Below are 21606 nucleotides of genomic sequence, written 5' to 3' on the forward strand. Positions count from 1 at the left end.
CTCTAACAGAACATTAAACAAAAAATTGTATAGAAAATTAGACTGTGACCGGGTTCACATGCCCACTGTGCTTTTTTTTATTTTTTTTTACAGAGCATAAAGTGACCTGTGGTGCATTTTTGAAATCTGCAACATGTAATTTTTTTTTTTTATCGCGTACGCTGAGTTTTATGTGTGGATTTTCCCCACAGAATTAAATTAGAAATTTGTAGGTAAAAAACGTATGTCTTTTTAGTGCTTTTCCTCAGCAGAAACACACTAAAAATGCATGTAAACCTCACATTACTGTATCCATAAAGTTTTGCTAAAGCAAAATACCTGGAATTTCAAAAGGACAGCTTTGTTTAATACATTACATTCCAAAAAGAGTCAAAAAACAATGCAAAAAAAACTAATTTTACCCAAAATTGCAGTTTTACAGGTATAACAACTTGCAAGATAAAGTGATTTTGCACTAAAATAAGCAATGACCACAATGGTCAAAGAACTGTTGTTGTGTTAAGCCACAGCCTAAGGGCTCACTCACACGTTAAGCCACAGCCTAAGGGGCACTTTGCACACTGCGACATCGCAGGTGCGATGTCGGTGGGGTCAAATTGAAAATGACGCACTTCCGGCATCGCATGCGACATCGCAGTGTGTAAAGGCTGGATGATACGATTAATGAGCGCAAAAGCGTCGTAATCGTATCATCGGTGCAGCGTCGGCGTAATCCATGATTACGCTGACGCGACGGTCCGATGTTGTTCCTCGCTCCTGTGGCAGCACACATCGCTGTGTGTGAAGTCGCAGGAGTGAGGAACGTCTCCTACCGGCCTCACTGCGGCTTCCGTAGGATATGCGGAAGGAAGGAGGTGGGCAGGATGTTTACATCCTGCTCATCTCCGCCCCTCCGCTCTGATTGGCCGCCTGCCGTGTGACGTCGCAGTGACGCCGCACGACCCGCCCCCTTAACAAGGAGGCGGGTCGCCGGCCACAGGGACGTCGCACGGCAGGTGAGTGTGTGTGTGAAGCTGGCGTAGCGATAACTTTCGCTACGCCAGCTATCACCACATATCGCTGCTGCGACGGGGGCGGGCACTATCGCACTCGGCATCGCAGCATCGGCCTGCGATGTCGTAGTGTGCAAAGTGCCCCTAAGTCTGAATTGGATGAGTGCAATGCGAGAAAATCTGTCACTGCACTCGGACCAATGTTAGTCAATGAGGCAGAGTAGTTGGTCAGCTTTTTTCTCATCCAGATTCTGGATGAAAGAAAAGTCGCAACATGCTGAGATTTGTTGCCGAAATTGTGCTAGACTCACCAATACAAGTCAATGGGTACGAGAAAAAAACTGACGGCACACGGACCGTCCTAGTGATAGTCATTTTTAAGCATACATATCTATCATGTAGAACAGAACACTGTAAATGGTCCTGCATATGACTGTAAATGACTAATAGCTGCTGAGAAAAAAACGAATTGCACACAGAGAGCACACTGACTGCACGCTGATGACAAGTGAGAAAAAAAAACACCCACTTGCATAACTGTTATGAACTGGTAACCGTGGACGATCACAAAAAAATCCATTAATCAGGAAAAAACAAAACCACAAGAGTAGTTGGAAACTAAGCTGACGCAATCCCCTATCTATCAAACAACACTAAGCAGTAGCAGTGGGATGTTCCTAACACACCTAGACACCTCAACACTGCCGGAGAAACTTGCTACACCTCAAAGATAGAAATGGGGAATCCTAACTTGCCTCGGAGCAGTCCCCAAAGAAATAGCAAGCCCCCAACATGCAACGACGGTGATGTAAGAAAACACAATACACATAAAATATAGATTAGCAAAGGTGAGGCCCAACTTACTAGATACAACAGGACAGGACAGATAACTGATTGCGGCCAGCAAATAACCCTGTAAAAAATACCAAACTCCTGATAGGAAAAAAATACTAATACCACATGATCTTCCCCCGCTATATCAGGTACTCTTGTGCCAGACACTTTAAACAGAACTGCAGATATAATGGGAAGAAAAAAAAATCACAGAACAAACAATATTCTAAAGTGCAAATAATCCAAACATAAACAGGGAGCGAGCTCCCTTTCTTGTTGGAGGAACTGCCCTGCTCCTAAAGCAAAGAGACAGATTCTCACATACAACAAACCAAACACAGAACCAAATGGAATAAACAGAGACACCCTTAAGTGCAATTTCAGCAATTAAGCACAGAAACTAGCAAACTTATCTGGAGTAGATTCAGGCACAGAATAAACGGGAGAAACTGAAGGGAAAACTCCCAGACATCTTCAGAGGCAGCAAGAAACAGATATCACTGGCGGCCGCCAGGCAGAAACTGCTCTCCTAAATACACTAGGCTGATCTGCAATAGGAATTCCTGGATTCCTAATTAATTCCAGCACCCGTTTGAGTCACAGATTCAGACTCTGCTTCATTACCATTCCTGGCCACCAGAGGGAGCTCCACACCAGCACCCACTCGGATCCAGTCTCATTAAACACATCGAGGAAGTCTGACAAATATTCATGTACATCATGTGTCTGAGCAGAACTAGACAACACAGAAAGGTCATTATGCACACATTGACAACCCCAACTAACCACAGACAAGGATCTCCAATCTAGAACTGTGTTATAGGTCTGCATCCAAGGCAATCCCAGTACCAAAATATCATGCAAGATGTGTAGTACCAAAAATTTACAATTCTCCTGATGAGCTGGTGCAACCCTCATAGTCACCTGCTTCCAAGATTGGGGTTTATTCTCAGCTAAGCGAGTAGCATCAATACCCCTTAAAGGAATAGGAGTTTACAAAGGTACCATGAGTAAGCCACAACTTTTAGCAAACCCAAAATCCATTAAGTTCAGGGCAGCCCCTGAATTAAGAGAAGCCAAACGAGGATAACGAGCAAATTAAAGAGAATGACAAAAGAAATTTAGGTTGCACAGTACCCACAGTATATGAACGAGCAAATCTCTTTTCTCGTTTAGGGCAGACAGAGATAAGGGTGCTTTACACGCAGCAACATCGCTAACTATATATTGTCGGGGTCATGTTGTTAGTCACGCACATCCGGCGCCGTTAGCGACATCGCAGCGTGTGACACCAAGGAGCGACGATCAACGATCGCAAAAGCGTCAAATCGTTGATCGTTGACACGTCTCTCCTTTTCCAAATATCGTTGGTGGTGCATGCCGCTGGTGGTTTGTCATTCCTGTGGCATCACACATCGCTATGTGTGACGCCGCAGGAACGATGAACATCTCCTTACCTGCATCCACCGGCATTGAAGAAGGAAGGAGGTGGGCGGCATTTTCCGGCCGCTCATCTTTGCCCTCCCTCTGCTATTGGGCGGCCGCTTAGTGACGCCGCAGTGACGTCGCTATGACGCTAAACGCACCTCCCCCTTGAAGGAGGGATTGTTCGGCGGTCACAACGATGTCACTGTAAAGGTATGTGCGTGTGATGTTGTCGTAGCGATAATGTTCGCTACAGCAGCGATCACCAAATGTCGTACGAACGACGGGGGCGGGTGCTATCGCGCACGACATCGCTAGCTATTGCTAGCGATGTTGCAGCGTGTAAAGCACCCTATAGTGGGAGAAGGGTTTCCACAATAGAAACACAACTTGTTTCTCCATCTAAAACCCTGCCGCTCAGTATTAGAGAGAACCCTATCACACTGCATAGGCTCCGAAGACTGTTCCACAAGCAATATATCAGCACGTATCGTTTTGCACTCACGTAAATTTCTATCAATCTGAATGGCTAAGGTCATAGAGCCATTGAGATAGGAAATCCCACCATAACATCTTTCACAGTATCCGCAAGGGGCATTGTTTCATTGGCAGGGATAGAAAGTGAGGCTTCCTCTGCTGACAAGCTAGCTACGGCACCTGTTGTGAATGTTAGTTATGTCTTGGCTGCTGGGAGGCTCCCTCTGGTGGCCAGGAAGGGTTTGGACAGAGACCAGGTGGGTTGTGCAGTGGGTGTTTCATTTCCTAACTCTCTGCTTATTTAAGTCCTGGTCTGATTGCAGGCTGTTGCCGGATGTCAGTTGTTTTTTTTGTATCTCTAGCCTGCTTAATTCTGCTTTACATCACATCCACTCCAGATAAGTGCCTGGTTCTTTTGCTTATTTGGGTTTGTCATTTGTTGTGGTTGGTTTCAGTTTATTTCCTTCCAGGGATTTTTCCCCTCAGTGGATTGTTGAGGAACTCCCTGCAGTTCTGTGTGGAGTATAGCTCCTTTGGGTCCATGTGTTTATGGCTTGTTGAATTTGTTATAATTCTTGTTTTCTGTTCATTGGTATGACAAGGGCACCTGGTATAGGACGGAGTTCAGATCGAGCGATCTGAGGGCCTTTTTGTACTATCAGGAAGTTGGTATTTTGCAGGGTTTTTCTCTGGCTACCATCAGTCCCTTTCCTGTCCTTTCCTATTTTAGTCAGCGGGGGCCTCACCTTTTGCTAATCCTGTCATCTACCTGTGTATTGTGTTTTTCCTATATCACCGCAGTCTTTGAATGTGGGGGGCTTGCTATTCTTGTCTATTTTCTGAGGCAGAGAGTTATTCATCTTTCCTACCTTTAGGATAGTTAGTTCTCCGGCTGGGTTCGCGGTGCACAGGATGTTAGTTCACCCCTCGGCTACTTCTAGTTGTGTTGGTTAGTAAGGGGATGGCGGCCAGATTAGTTGCCAATGCTCTTGTCACCTTTTTGCCAATGATTTGTGGTGATCTTCCATGGTTCTGGATCATAACAGGCACCTGTGCATTCTAGACACCTCTCCATTTTTGCTTTGCAATTTTAATTGCAAAAAGTGCTGCCACTTTTAGGGGCATACTAAAATTGTCTGGGATACTAACTTAGGGTTCCTCTTCTGTCAAGCAAGGTACACCAGCTGTGCATTCTACACACCTGTCCATTTTTGCTACGCAATTTTAATTGCAAAAAGTGCCTCCTTTTCTAGGGACATATTTTCATTGTCTGGGATAGTCAGTGTTGGTTCTTCAGCTTTCAATAAAGCTAGACCACCTCTGCAATCTACACCACCTCTCCATTTTTGCTTTGACATTTTAAGTGTCCAATTTGGTCACAAACAAAATGATTGGCAAAAGGACAGATGCTGGTGGAAAGGGGAACACAAACTTTTTTTCCCTTTCCGGCGTGTTGGAAAGGGAAAAAAAGTTTGTGTCCGTGGGGTAGGTGGTAAATTTACAGTAACATCAGCTGAAGAAAGGCCATCTTCCGGCAAAAGTAAGATGACTAATACTTTCCGTGGACAATCTGATGGGATCCCTTTTTTACGAAACCGAACAATTCTAATAAAGGTAGATGATGCACAAAAAAATCACATGCTTCAATGGATCTCAAGTGCTCCATCAACTGGCTTCTCCTCCACCTCAATTTCAACATCCAAAAAACTCCAGTCCTCTGAGTTGTCACCCCAATCGCACTTGCTTTCTACCAGCTCTCAAGTCTCCACCCGCCCTGCAGAGTATGGGGTAACAGAGATGGTTGAGTCTGCAGAGCTGTTCAGTCACACTATAGCCTGGGAATAAGAGGTCTGCTCCAAAGCTACAGTGAGTACAGACCAGGAAATGATCTGCAGTGATGGCCAGAAGCTTTGTGAGTCAGATTCAGGCCCTGATGAAGAAGTTTCTGAGCATAATATAGACCCTCATTCCCAAACTGTAACTTTTCTTGGTGGAGACAATGAGGAACATACTGATGATGATAAGACTCAGATACCTGATTGGAATGACAACTTAACTATTCAGTCAGGGCAGGAAGAGGTTAGGTCTGAGGACGAGGGGAGTGCAAACACACAGGCTGATGATGAGGTTGTAGATCCCACTTACTGTCAACCCATAGTCAGGCACTCGAGGAGGTCAGCAGAGCACGTGGAGGAGGATGCGACTGACGAAGAGGTTAGCTTGCACCTTCCTGGACACAGACGGAGTACTGGAAGCACGTCAACAACTGCATCCTCAGCCACAACTCTACCTCTGAGCACAGAGTGATGGCTCTGCAGGTCGCATGGGCTCTAAGCCTTGCCTAGCCTGGTCCTTTTTTGACATCGCAAAGGAACTCCCAAATCATGTAATCTGTAAGATTTTTCGCCAATCTATAAGTAGAGGCAAAAACCGCACTAGTTTGACTACTTCGTCCATGAACCGTCACATGGATATCAAGCATAAGTCCCAGTGGTAAGCTCACTGTGCTACAGTGGCCTTGCGGAGCGGGCCAACCACCGTCTGCCCCTTCAAGTGCATCCGCGTGCTCTTCATCCTCTATGACTGTGGGGACAGCAGTCACACATGCTTTGCGACGCAGACCTTCCACCTTTTTAACTGCAACAGGCAGTGTGATTGGTAGGTTGTCCGTTGTTTTGGAAGGGGAAACAGCTGCTGGTGTAGAGCTCTCTCAGACATCGAGAGCACCACCTTTGGATGAAGGCAACATTATGTCTCCTCCTGCACTTTCCTCACAGACTAGCAGTTTTCATGGGACACCCTACTCAACGCCATCTCAGCACAGCAGCCATCTGTGGACAAGTAAAAGGCCATTTCCTCCTAGCCATGACAAAGCTAAGAGGTTGACTTTCACCCTCTGCAAGTTGTTGGCTACAGAAATGCTGCCTTTCTGCCTGGTGGACACAGAGGATTTTCAAAACCTTATGTCCGTGGCAGTGCCCCAGTACTAGATGCCCAGTCGCCACTACTTCTCCAAGAAAGGTGTGCCTGCGCTACACCAGCATGTTGCACACAACATCACCGCTTCCTTGAGAAACTCTGTGTGTGACAGGGTGCATTTCACCACTGATACTTAGACCAGTAAGCATGGACAGAGGCGTTCCATGTCACTGACTGGGCACTGGGTAACTATGGTGAGAGATGGAGAAGGGTCTGCTGAACAAGTCTTGCCGTCCCCACGACTTGTGCGTCAATCCTCTGTATGTCAAAGTTCCTCCACTGCTTCTGCCTCCTCAAGCTCGTCTGGGTCATCCACCTCCGCCCAAAGCCTGTCTGGTCAGGCCACCCGCGTTGTAACTGCGCACAAGGAATCCCGCACACCTCCTTACTATGCTGGCAGCAGAGCTCAACGGCATCGGGCGGTCTTTACGTTGAAATGTCTGGGAAATGTGAGTCACACAGCTGAGGAGTTGTGGTCAGCTCTGGTGACCGAGTTTCGTAAATGGTTGTCTCCACTCAACCTGCAGCCAGGGAAGGCCGTGTGCGACAATGCTGCAAACCTGGGTGCGGCCCTTCACCGGGGCAAGGTGACACACGTGCCTTGTATGGCTCACGTGTTGAACCTAGTTGTCCAGCAATTTTTAACCCACTATCCCGGCCTAGATGGGCTTCTGCACAGGGCACGGTCACTATCTGCTCACTTCCGCCATTCAAACGGCGCAGCTGACCAAATTGCATCACTACAGAAGTCTTTCGGCCTGCCGGTTCACCGCCTGAAATGCGATGTGTCGACACGCTGGAATTCGACTCTCCACATGTTGCAGCGACTGTGGCAGCACCGCAGAGCCCTGGTGCAATACGTTATGATGTATACCCTGGGCCAACGAGATGCAGAGGTGGGGCAGATCACGCTGATGGAGTGGTCTCAGATCAAAGAGCTATGCACCCTTCTGCACAGTTTCGACATGGCAACGAATATGTTTAGCGCTGACAATGCCATTATCAGCATGACAATTCCAGTCATTTACATGCTAGAGCACACTCTAAACAGTATTCGGAGTCAGGTGGTGGGACAAGAGGAAGGGGAGGAAGTACAGGAGGATTCATATGCGGAAGGGATATCAAGATCTACAAGGTCCAGACGTTCAGCATCACCAAGGCGGCAAGCATGGGACAGTGGGGGAGAGGGATTAACAAGGGCGCATGGTAGCAGTCAAATTGTTGAGGAAGGTGCAGGAGCCAAGGAAGAAATGGAGGACGAACTGGCGATGGGCATGGAAGACTCAACAGATGAGGGAGACCTTGGTCAAATTTCGGTTGTTCGAGGTTGGGGGAGATGTCAGCGGAAGGAAGCATGGTTATCACCTCGCCGACACAAACACAGCAAGGACTTGGTCCGCATGGATGCGCAAGACACATGAGCGCCTTCTTGCTGCACTACCCACAACATGACCCTCGGATTGTTCGAATTAGAAGTAATGCTGACTACTGGGTTGCCACACTCTTAGATCCCCGGTTCAAGTCAAAATTTGCCGAAATAATTCCAGCCATAGAAAGGGACGCACATATGCAGGAGTATCAGCAGAAGCTGTTATGCAATCTTAGCTCGGCTTTTCCACTAAACATCAGTGGTGCACAGAGTGAATCTCACAGTTGTAACTTGCCAACCATGGGACTGTCGAGTCGTCATCAGTCAAACCGTACCAGCAACACCGTATGTGGTAGTAACAGCAATTTTATGGAATCGTTTCATGATTTTTTTAGACCATCCTTTGCAAGGCCACAAGAGACAAGAAGTCTGACACATAGTCAACGGCTGGAGAGGATGATACAGGAGTATCTCCAAGTGAATATAGATGCCATGACTCTGCAACTGGAGCCTTGCTCATTTAGGGCTTCCAATCTGGAAAAATGGCCTAAGCTCGCCACTTACGCCTTGGAGATCTTGTCATGTCCCACAGCCAGCGTTCTCTTGTAACGTGTCTTCAGTGCTGCTGGGTGTGTGCTGACAGATAAGCGCACGCGTCTGTCCACTGACAATGTGGACAGACTAACGATCATCAAGATGAACAAGTCATGGATCCTCAAGAACTTTTCTACCCCTGTGTCATCCTGGGGAGAGTAAAGGCTGGCATATTTTTTTAATGTGCTTGATGCAAATCAACATGTCAAGTTTGCAACTGGGGGACAAGTGATGTCACTGAATTGGTGTATGTGGCCCAGTTTTTAGAAAAAATGGAGACTCTGCTTCGAGTCCAATTGATGTGTTGTACATGATTTTAGAAGGGCATGACATGCCTATATCTGTGTCTCCTCCTCCTTTTACAAATCGAGCTCTTTTGTTTTCGCATGAGTATATATGCCTGTCACTTTTCCATGTGTTTGTGGTGTCTTTTAAGTTGTTTGTCACCTTATGGACACCTTAGAAGGTGTTTCTATGTGTTTGTATGTGTTTGTGTTTGCCTGCCATTGTTTTCAATGGGGTTCGAAGGTGTTCGTCGAACGTTCACCGAACTGAGCCACCGTTCGACGAACAGAACCGAACTTGAACACTAAGGGGGTGGCTCAACACTAGTAAGGACCGCCCACTTTCTGAATCTCTGGCAAAAAATTTCAGCGGAATCCTGACCCTGGATCAATGCCATCAAGGCCTTCTCAGCTTGATCTACAACATTAGTGTCATGGTTCCACCTCCCCATCCACATGGCTAGGGGAGGAGCGTACTCTCAGGCCTCCCTTCCGGAGCTTGGATGCTTTAAATTCTGTCATCTCTGGTGAACCAGCGCTGGCTATAAGCTTAGCACTGCTTTGCTTGTGATTTCTGGTCCCTGTAAGTGTTTCCTAATCCGTGCTTTCCTTGTGCTCTGTCTGTGTTCCGTCCCACCTCCTTCCTTCCTTCCCACAGTAGCCCCGGTCTTTCCCCCTTCTCTTACCTCCCTTAGTTGCTTCCTCTGGTACTGACCTCCGCCTTACCTTTACCCCGCTTTTGCTTGTTCCTCCAGTCTTCTTTCTCACTGTAATGTGTATGGCCTGGCCTGCCTGACCATCCCTCGCACGCCCCATGGCCTCTGTATTCTGGCTGACTCTGGAGGACAGTGCTCCAGCACACACTGTGTGTCCACCTCCATGCTGATTCAGCTCTGTGTAGTCTTTTTCTGCAGGGCTCCAGCTCCCCCTGGTGGTAGCCTGACAATCAGGTTCGTCATACAACAATCCCAGGGCCTGAAAAAAGGAATCCACATTATCAAGAATCGGATCACCAGTTACCAAGGAAAAGGCCCAGTCCTGAGGGTCCCCGCGCAACAAGAAGATGACAATCCCAACCTGCTGCACGGGACTCCCTGAGGACTTAGGTCTTAAGGCAAAAAATAATTTACAATTATTTTTAAAGTTCAGGAATTTAGACCTATCTCCCGAGAACAATTCAGAAACAGGAATTTTAGGTTCTACAACTAGAGTCTGTCTAAGATAAGCCTATATACCCTGAACCTCAGAAGCAAGAGGCTCAACACGATCAGACAACTGGTTAATATCCATACCAGCCTAAGATCTTCCACAAAACCCAAAGAATAAGACGAAAAATACACAGAATAAAAAAAATGTCTCCTTCTTTTGAGTACCTTTTTTTTTTTTTTTTGTGTGGCCGGTGATACTGTTATGAACTTGTAACCGTAGACGATCACAACAAATTTCCATTAACCAGGAACAAAATAAAACCACAAGAGTAGTTGGAAACTAAGCTAACCACAATCCCCTATCTATCGTAAAACAATAGAAGTAGCAGTGGGATGTTCCTAACCCACCTAGACACCTCGTCACTGCCAGAGAAACTTGCTACACCTCAAAGTCAGAATTGAGGAATCCTAACTTGCCTCTGAACAGTCCCCAAAGAAATAGCAGGACAGGACAGATAACTGATTGCGGCCAGCATAAAATTCTGCAAAAAATACCAAACTCCTGATAGGAAAAAAATACTAAGACTATACGGTCTTCCCCCGCTATATCAGGTACTCTTGTGCCAAACACTTTAAACAGAACTGCAGATATAATGGGAAGAAAAAAAATCACAGAACAAACAATATTCTAAAGTGTAAATAATCCAAACATGAACAGGGAGCGAGCTCCCTTTCTTGCTGGAGGAATTGCCCTGCTCACAAAAGCAGAGACACAGATTCTCACATACAAGAAACCAAAAACAGAAATTAATGGAATAAACAGAAGCACCCTTAAGTGCAATTTCAGCAATTAAGCACATAAACAAGCAAACATATCTGGAGTAGATTCAGGCACAGAATAAATGGGAGAAACTGAAGGGAAAACTCCCAGCCGTCTTCAGAGGCAGCAGGAAACATTCATCACCGATGGCCGCCAGGCAGAAACTGCTCTCCTAAATACACTAGGCTGATCTGCAATAGGACTTCCTGGATTCCTAATAATTCCAACACCTGCTTGAGTCACAGATTCAGACTCAACTTCATTACCATTCCTGGCCACCAGAGGGAGCTCCACACCAGCACCCACTCAGATGACATTTACAACACATAACACTCGCAGTACACATGCACAACCACTCGTATAACCGCACGGATGACACTCCTCTCACTCTCCTGCACGAGAATGGGACTGTTTTTTCATACGTTTGTGTGATTCCAGCCTAAAGATAAGTTCAGGCCATGAGTTTTTGATTCTGCTCACAGTTCTAAGCGAAGTGGATGGGATTTATAGAAATGTCATGCCCACTGCTTTTTATTTTTTTTTTATGTTGCTTAAAACTGACCTGTAGTGCATGTTTTCAAATCTGGAACAAGTCAATTCCTCTTGCAAGTACGCAAAGTTTTGTGTGCAGATTTTCTCCTAAGAATTGCATTATATGTAGAAAATCTACAGGTAAAAAATGCATATGTGTTTCTGCAGTGAAATCTCTGTAAAAAATGTATGTAATCCATACATTACTATATCAGTAAAGTTTTGTCAAAACCAAATACTACCTAATGTAAAAACAAATAAACTGAAAAATAAGGAGCGCTGATAGTGTAATACCATCAGATCAGTGAGGTAGATCAGGAAAAATACACTCACCTGAAAAGGTTGTGATAGTCACAACCACTGATAGAGCATAGAACGATGGCGTCTGCTGCAGCCCCACGTGGATGTGCATACAAATCAGAGTGAAGAGGGGGTTAATGCCACGCATCATCCAAAATGAAGATGTAGCACGTTGATGTTATAAACGTATTCTTTTATTCCATCGTCTACGCGTTTCGAGGATATACCTCTTCTTCAGGACCAGTGCATCATCATAGTATAGCATAAATGAAGATGTCAGACATATATATACAGCTGATAACAGAGAGCACCTAGTATAGCATAAATAAAGATGTCAGACATATATATACAGCTGATATCAGAGAGCTGGTGCTCTCTGTTATCAGCTGTATATATATGTCTGACATCTTCATTTATGCTATACTATGTTGATGCACTGGTCCTGAAGAAGAGGTATATCCTCGAAACGCGTAGACGATGGAATAAAAGAATATGTTTATAACATCAACGTGCTACATCTTCATTTTGGCTGATGCGCGGCATTAACCCCCTCTTCACTCTGATTTGTAATGTAAAAACAAAGCAGCCTAATTGAAAACATGATATACCAATCGTTCTATCCTCTATCCCAACATTTATCAGTCTGATTGGTGCAGAGCAGGAGATAAAGCTACCAGAATCTCCATATCACCATGCTGTAGAAGCTGCAAGTCCTTACTAGTTGAAGAACCTTTCAGATCATGCGATCAGTCACATGCCTGGAATGAACTTCAGAATATGGTAGTGTATACACAGAGCCCAGCAGAGGGGAATGTGTGATGTAGCAGAGCTGTGAGGGTCTTGATATATCATAGTTTTGTGTGTGTTGTTGTAGCAGAGATGGGTTTGTGTTGATGTAGAACTTTGTATGTATATGTAGTAGAGTTGTGTGTAGCAGAGCTGTGTCTGTTTATGTAGCACAACTGTATGTGGGTATCAGAGCTACAGTGGGTATGGAAAGTATTCAGATTCCTTTAAATTTTTCATTCTTTGTTTCATTGCAGCCATTTGGTAAATTCCAAAAAGTTTTTTTTTTTTCATTAATGTGCTTTCTGCACCCCATCTTGACAGAAAAAACAGAAATGTAGAAATTTTTGCAAATTTTTTTAAAAAAAGAAAAACTGAAATATCACGTGCTCCTAAGTATTCAGACCCCTTGCTTAGTATTGAGTAGAAGCACCCTTTTGAGATAGTACCACCATGAGTCTTCTTGGGAATGATGCAACAAGTTTTTCACACCTGGATTTGGGGATCCTCTGCCATTGTTCCTTGCAGGTCCTTTCCAAATCTGTCAGGTTGGATGGTGAACATTGGTGGACAGCCATTTTCAGGTCTCTCCAGAGAGGCTCAATTGGGTTTATGTCAGGGCTCTGGCTGGGCCGGTCAAGAATGGTCACAGAGTTGTTCTGAAGGCACTCCTTTTGTTATTTTAGCTGTGTGCTTAGGGTCATTGTCTTGTTGGAAGGTGAACCTGCAGCCAAGTCTGAGGTCCAGAGCACTCGAAGAGGTTTTCTTCCAGGATATCTCTGTACTTGGTGTGACGACGTGGGCCCCGAGCGTGTGGGAACCATGCATCAGGTAGCTGGATTGAGTCATACAGTAGCACTTTATCACTTCCATGCGGTTTATTTAAACCTGTCATAAACCGCTGTTACACTGCATTAAAACATATCAAGGCTTCATACACAGTGTCTCCGTGCCGGCATCACAGCCTTAACTCACTGAGCTCTCTATTCAGGAGTCCCCACACACTGCTCACATGGTCTCACCATGTGCTCCATCAGGTCCATTTACTCCCAGGACCCTGGTAGACAGCCATGTGATCACCATCAGACACATGATATCCTCCCAGACACACCCCTGGGTGGGAGGCATGTGGATGGTCGGTCCCGCCCATTGTTTTCTGGGACTATCCCTTGCATCTAGCCCTGACTCATCTGTTCAGAAATGCCTATAACCTTGAATGACCTCACTGCCCCACCACCGTGCGGAGCTGCCGCCCCACCACCGTGCGGAGCTGCCGCCCCACCACCGTGCGGAGCTGCCGCCCCACCACCGTGCGGAGCTGCCGCCCCACCACCGTGCGGAGCTGCCGCCCCACCACCGTGCGGAGCTGCTGCCCCACCTACACCCCACCTACTGTCTCCTCCCCATAATCCTATAGAATGTAAGCCCGCAAGGGCAGGGCCCTCTTCCCTCTGTACTAGTCTGTCTACTGTAACTTGTACATGTATTTTGTATGTAACCCCCTTCTCATGTACAGCACCATGGAATCAATGGTGCTCTATAAATAAATAATAATAATAATAATAACATGCTACCAAAAGACTCGTGGAACTACAAGTCCCAGCGAAGAATCCGAGTTCATGGCCGAGTGTCAGTGTTCAGGGATTTCCAGCTTGCTTCTTAGGATCTTGCCCTTTGTTAACATGGAGTTTTCTGTTCTGTTGCCCTACTTACCGTTCATCTGTTTAAAAGCCCGCCCCTAAGCTTAGTCTAGTTGCTTGAGTATACTGCTTCCTGTCTACTCCTGCCCTGCTGCTCTCATTTCCTGGTTGCTATTTTGGATCCTGGTGAATCATCTGACACCGACCCTGGACTCCACCTGGTCTCATCGAGCTGTGCCCTCACTGGTCCCGGACTCTGTCTGTCGTCTCTGGTTGGCGTTTGTGCCCGGTCCCTTCCGGTACATATCCACCCTAGGACCCGTGTTCCACATCCAGGACGGACATTTTTGGACTATAACCTGTTGCCCTTTTGTGTCCCGGCTGCTACGCATTTAGGCCTTCTGGGGTGATCACCAGACAGCCCCTGTATAGGGGTTCGCTCCTGGTGGCCTCCATGGGGGAGTCCGGTGCGCAGTCCCGGGAATTCCCCTTTTGCTCCGAACCTGGCAGGTATTTACTGTTTATGTTCTTTCCTGTGTACCGTACATATTGTTGGCTGCATATTATAAAACGTCTTTGCACCAAGAACCCGTCTCTGGTTGTCATTGCCCCAACGCAATCGAAATCCTCAGTTCATACAATAGTATTACACCGAGGCTCTCTGCGACACACACCGGCCACCTCCAAGGTTACCGAGTGCCATCTCACATTGGCCACATTCATCTTTCCTTCAATTGCAACCAATTGTCCTGTCCCTGTAGCTGAAAAATACCCCCCTGACATGATGCTGCCACCACCATGTTTCACTGTGATGAGGTACTTGGTTTTCTCCAAACATACCGCTTAGAATTATCACCAAAATGTTCTATCTCATCAGACCAGAGAATCTTATTTCTCATAGTCTGGGAGTCCTTTATGTGTTTTTTTGCAAACTCTATGCGGGCTTTTATATGTTTTGCATTGAGGAAAGGCTTCCGTCGGCCACTCTTCTATAAAGATCCAACTGGTGGAGGGCTGCAGTAATAGTTGACTTTGTGCAACTTTCTCCCATCTCCCTACTGCATCTCTGGAGCTCAGCCACAGTGATCTTAGGGTTATTCTTTACCTCTCTCATCAAGGCTCTTCTCCCATGATTGCTCAGTTTAGCTGCACGGCCAGGTCAAGGAAGAGTTTTGGTGGTGCCAAACTTCCTCCATTTAAGGATTATGGAGGCCACTGTGCTCTTAGGAACCTTGAGTACTGCAGCAATTCTTTTGTAACCTTGGCCAGATCTGTGCCTTGCCACAATTCTGTCTCTGAGCTGCTTTGACAGTTCCTTTGACCTCATGATTCTCATATGGTGTGACATGCACTGTGAGCTGTGAGGTTTTATATAGACAGGTGTGTGCCTTTCCAAATCAAGTCCTATCAGTTTAATTAAACACAGCTGGACTCCAATGAAGGAGTAGAACCATCTCATAAGGATCACAAGGAAAAGGACAGCATCTGACTTAAATATGAGTGTCTAAGCAAAGGGTCTGAATACTTATGACCATGTGATATTTCAGGTTTTTTTGCTTAAAAAATTTGCAAAAATTTCTACATTTCTGTTTTATATTTCTGTCAAGATTGGGTGCAGAGTGTACATTAATGAGAAAAAAAAATTAACTTTTTTGAATTTACCAAATGTTTGCAACGAAACAAAGAGCGAAAAATTTATAGGGGTCTGAATACTTTCCATTCCTACTGTACGTGTGTTTGTAGCAGAATTGTTGTATATACATACAACAGAGCTGTGTGTGCATGTACTGCAGGTGCAGCAATGTGTATGCGTGCACTACAAAAAGTGTACATATTGTGCTTGCTGTAGAGCTACACATGTACAGTACCTTGAAAAGTATTCATTCCCTATGAACTTTTCCACACTTTTACATGTCGCCTACAAACTTAAATGTATGTTATTAGGATTTTATGTTATGTATTAGCACTAACTAGCAAGTATTTGGGAAGTGTAAAGGAAATTATACGTTTTTCTAATTATTATAAAAATATAAATCTGAAAATTGTGATATATGTTTGTATTTAGCGCTCTGTAGTCTGATACCCCTAAATAAAATGAATAACCAATTGCCTCCAAAAGTCACATAAGTAATAAATTGAGGCATCCACCTCTGCTTAATTTATTATCATTTTAACTAATGATGAGCGGACCCGAAGATATCTGGGATCCACAGGTCCAACCAGATTTTAAAAAAACCCTAGTTCAGACCCGGAATTGATCCTGGATATCTGCCTGGATGGCAATTACCATATAAGTCTATGGGGACCCGAATCAGGCGCCTTAAAAGGAACCTGTCAGGTGTAATATGCACCTGAACCAAACTCCGGGGTAATGCACACTGAGCCCAAATCCAGCGTCGGACACAATGGTGGTGGAAAGGTGAGTGAGATCATCTTGTAACACTGCGTATGCATTAGCATGTTAGCACACCCACAGGGGCGAACTAACATGCTAATGAAGCCGACTGGCATGGGGAACTAACGCCTATTGGACTAGTCCCTGCGCTCATTAGCATACAATAAAAGATCTTTAGAAATACTTTTTCTAAAGATCTCTTTATCTATGCTAGTGTATTTAGAGATGGTTTGGCAGGGATTAGCAATATGCACCCAGAACTGGTCGTGGTTCTGGGTGCATATTGCACCTGACAGTTTCCCTTTAAGATGGTTGGAAAAGGGATAGGGGGATTAGATCAAGCATGTTTTACTTACCAGTCTCCCGCATGGCTGTAACACTACTTCTGGAGCCACTCATGCATGTGAACTGCTTCCCCTGCCCACTGGCAGTCCCGGCGTCTGTGATTGGTTGCAGTCAGACTGCGCCCCCACCCACTGTGACAGCATGTCTGACTGCTTGCAATCGCACACCCTTTCTATGTCCCTATCGTTGTGTAAAAATAAATAAATTAAAATTGGTGTAGGGTATGATAACCACCACAGGTAAAGCATATGGACTGGAGCCCCTAGCCGTGTTGTAATATATTGGCTGTGTATCAAAATAAGAGGGACCCCACGTGGCTTTTTTTTAAACTATTTAAATAATTCTTAAAAACGGCATGTAGTTCCCTTCCAGTTTTGATACCCAGCCATGATGAAGCCAACAGTCGAGGGCAGGGATTCTCAGGCTGGTGAGGCCCATGGTTTTTGCCCCCCCCAGCCTGAAAATAGCAGCCTGCAGCCAAAATTGTCACATGAATTAGATGTGACTATACCAGCACTTTTCCCTGCTCATCCCAATTGCCCTAGTGAGATGGCATTTGGGGTAGTAAGGGGTAAATGACAGCTCACAGCTGCCGCTAAGTACTTGACCCACGTTACTAATCAGTAAGTAAAAAGTGTAAGGTCCCCATTACTAAGCCAGAGTTACATGGCAGCTGTGATTTTTTGACAAATAGATACGCCAATTCTGGGGCAGCTGCAGCTATTTTTAGGCAGAGGAGGGCCCAATAACCATGGGCCTCCCCAACGTGAGAATAACAGTCCCCAGCTGTCTGCTTCATCTTGGCTGGATATCAAAATTGGGGGGGGGTGCACACCATTCTTTTTTTAATTATTTTAAAAAAGCCACTTGAAGTCCCTTGTATTTTGATACATAGCTAAGATAACTCACTATGCTCAGGGCTGCAGCCTCTAGCTGTCTGCTTTATCTGTGCTAGGTATTAAAATATGGGGGGGCTGCACGCCATTATTTTTAATTATTTAATTTTACACTGCACTTCAGGGACCCAGCCAGCTAGTGTGAGGGCAACTAATCACAGAACCCAGCATGCCGCCAGTCTGACAATCACAGACGCTGTCACAGAGAGTGGGTGAGATTTAAAGAGCAGACCATTATGGACACCAAACTTTACAGTTCGGATTTGCCCATCACTATTCATGAATACTTTTTCAAGGCACTGTGCATCACATATGATACTCTGAGACTGTTGTATATACATCACAGGTTGCACTAAGTACTTTTTCAAGGTACTGGATAATAAACATGCCCCAGAGAAACACTAACAAGATATATTACCTTCCTATTTTATACCTAGTGCAGTAAAATTAGTGGTATTAATTCCTCTACATCTTTACACTACCACAAAAATTTTAATTAGTAGAAAAAAATGTTTTTCCTAATTTCTGCTGTCGAAATCTAATGTGTGTTTTGAAGTCCAAAATATACTGTGTAACCTTTTGATTTGAAAATTAAAACCACATGCCCCCAACACCTCCAAATACAGTTAGGTCCAGAAATATTTGGACAGTGACACAATTTTCGCGACTTGGGCTCTGCATGCCACCAGTTTGGATTTGAAATGAAACCTCTACAACAGAATTCAAGTGCAGATTGTAACGTTTAATTTGAAGGTTTGAACAAAAATATCTGATAGAAATTGTAGGAATTGTACACATTTCTTTACAAACACTCCACATTTTAGGAGGTCAAAAGTAATTGGACAAATAAACCAAACCCAAACAAAATATTTTTATTTTCAATATTTTGTTGCGAATCCTTTGGAGGCAATCACTGCCTTAAGTCTGGAACCCATGGACATCACCAAACGCTGGGTTTCCTCCTTCTTAATGCTTTGCCAGGCCTTTACAGCCGCAGCCTTCAGGTCTTGCTTGTTTGTGGGTCTTTCCGTCTTAAGTCTGGATTTGAGCAAGTGAAATGCATGCTCAATTGGGTTAAGATCTGGTGATTGACTTGGCCATTGCAGAATGTTCCACTTTTTTGCACTCATGAACTCCTGGGTAGCTTTGGCTGTATGCTTGGGGTCATTGTCCATCTGTACTATGAAGCGCCGTCCGATCAACTTTGCGGCATTTGGCTGAATCTGGGCTGAAAGTATATCCCGGTACACTTCAGAATTCATCCGGCTACTCTTGTCTGCTGTTATGTCATCAATAAACACAAGTGACCCAGTGCCATTGAAAGCCATGCATGCCCATGCCATTACGTTGCCTCCACCATGTTTTACAGAGGATGTGGTGTGCCTTGGATCATGTGCCGTTCCCTTTCTTTTCCAAACTTTTTTCTTCCCATCATTCTGGTACAGGTTGATCTTTGTCTCATCTGTCCATAGAATACTTTTCCAGAACTGAGCTGGCTTCATGAGGTGTTTTTCAGCAAATTTAACTCTGGCCTGTCTATTTTTGGAATTGATGAATGGTTTGCATCTAGAACCCTTTGTATTTACTTTCATGGAGTCTTCTCTTTACTGTTGACTTAGAGACAGATACACCTACTTCACTGAGAGTGTTCTGGACTTCAGTTGATGTTGTTGTTGTTGTTCACCAAAGAAAGTATGCGGCGATCATCCACCACTGTTGTCATCCGTGGACGCCCAGGCCTTTTTGAGTTCCCAAGCTCACCAGTCAATTCCTTTTTTCTCAGAATGTACCCGACTGTTGATTTTGCTACTCCAAGCATGTCTGCTATCTCTCTGATGGATTTTTTCTTTTTTTTCAGCCTCAGGATGTTCTGCTTCACCTCAATTGAGAGTTCCTTAGACCGCATGTTGTCTGGTCACAGCAACAGCTTCCAAATGCAAAACCACACACCTGTAATCAACCCCAGACCTTTTAACTACTTCATTGATTACATGTTAACGAGGGAGATGCTTTCAGAGTTAATTGCAGCCCTTAGAGTCCCTTGTCCAATTACTTTTGGTCCCTTGAAAAAGAGGAGGCTATGCATTACAGAGCTATGATTCCTAAACCCTTTCTCCGATTTGGATGTGAAAACTCTCATATTGCAGCTGGGAGTGTGCACTTTCAGCCCATATTATATATATAATTGTATTTCTGAACATGTTTTTGTAAACAGCTAAAATAACAAAACTTGTGTCACTGTCCAAATATTTCTGGACCTAACTGTACATATACCTTTGATCCCTCAACAAGGGAATTGCCTGGACGTGTACCACACAAGTTTTCTTCTGGAATAAACTCCAATCATAATTAGCGCTCTTTCTTAAACTGTCAGACAGTTGTAACATACAAGATCACCTTCCCTGACTATATACTGTAATTTAATAGGCTATTTTGGAGACTATAGAAAGGAGGATAATCATACAGCACCTGTCGCAGGTAGAAATTATACTGGCGCTAACTGTCTATGTGATGATGTGCTCTTACATCATGGGATTACTTAAAGAACATAAGGATTAGGAAAGCAGTGAAATTTGATATTTCAAGAGTATCCAGAACTAAACTGAGGATGGACTGAATAGAAGTTCATACATTAGGGTAAGTTCACACAGTGCGTTTTTCGCGGCGTTTTTGGCCTCAACTGCATGACTTTGCTTCCCCAGCAAAGTCTATGAGTTTTCATTTTTGCTGTTCGCACACAACTTTTTTTTTAACCTGCGTTTTTGAGCTTAAAAAAAAAATGGACATGTCAATTCTTTCCTGCGTTTTTCTGCGTTTTCCCCCCATGCAATGCATTGGAAAAACGAAGAAAAGCGCAGAGATCAAAAACGCCGCAAAATGCAGCCAAAAACGCACCAAATCGCGGTGAAAAAAGCATGCGTTTTTGCCGCGTTTTTTTTTGCCGCGGGTGCGTTTTTGTGCGTTTTTAGCTGCCAAAAATGCACAAAAATGCAGCGTCAAAAAAACGCAGCGTGTTCACATAGCCTTAGGCATAAAAGAAATCCAACTGTAGTATCAGGTGAAGATGTAGTAATATATTTACGGTATAGAAAGGGCTTGTAGACACTACCTATTTTCTCCAGGTGCTATGCTTGGATTTCACAGATAGAACTCAGACCTATGATATTCTTTGGGGCTATCCAGATGCCCAATCTTTTCTTTGGGCCAAATGGTCCAAGGAAAACATCAGAGACATGTCTTATTTTAATCCGAGTCTTGGATCAAAACCAGCAATGCAAGTCTATGGGTCCATGAACAAAACTGGACTGCAATCAGATGTTATTTTCACGGACTGGTAGAATAGAGGAGAACCTTTTATTTTCTCAACATCTGATAAAATCTGACCCCACTTTGATCTAAATCTGATCAGAATAATCACTGTTTTTATCGGATGGTGAGAAAACAGTTGCGTGACCCTACTCTTTGTTTTAGTAAACATTTTTCATCAGAGTGCTTTTAAAGGTTTGTAATTTATTTATATAATAATAGTAATACTTATTCATTTATTTCAGCAACACCGTCTCCATTGGTGCTCACTATCTAAATTCTCTATCAGTATGTCTTTGGAGTGTGGGAACAAACCACACAAACACAGGAAGAACATGCAAACTCCTTGCAGATGTTGTCCTTTGTGGGATTTGAACCCAAGGAGCCCAGTGCTGCAAGACTGCAGTGATAACCACTGAGCCACCGAGCCATCCTTTATATGTACACAGTTAGATACACAGTTATGAGAAGTTTAGCTGCAGATG

The 21606-nt window shown here is 44.6% G+C and overlaps 1 protein-coding gene across 3 annotated transcripts in view; it reads left to right on the top strand.

Annotated features, from left to right (window-relative positions):
* Window positions 1-21606, top strand: part of SYCP1 (synaptonemal complex protein 1) — an 811750-nt gene that overhangs the window by 254280 nt on the left and 535864 nt on the right. The gene's annotated exons all lie outside the window — the stretch shown is intronic.

Source organism: Anomaloglossus baeobatrachus, chromosome 2 (assembly GCF_048569485.1).
Source record: "Anomaloglossus baeobatrachus isolate aAnoBae1 chromosome 2, aAnoBae1.hap1, whole genome shotgun sequence".
Taxonomy (NCBI): domain Eukaryota; kingdom Metazoa; phylum Chordata; class Amphibia; order Anura; family Aromobatidae; genus Anomaloglossus; species Anomaloglossus baeobatrachus.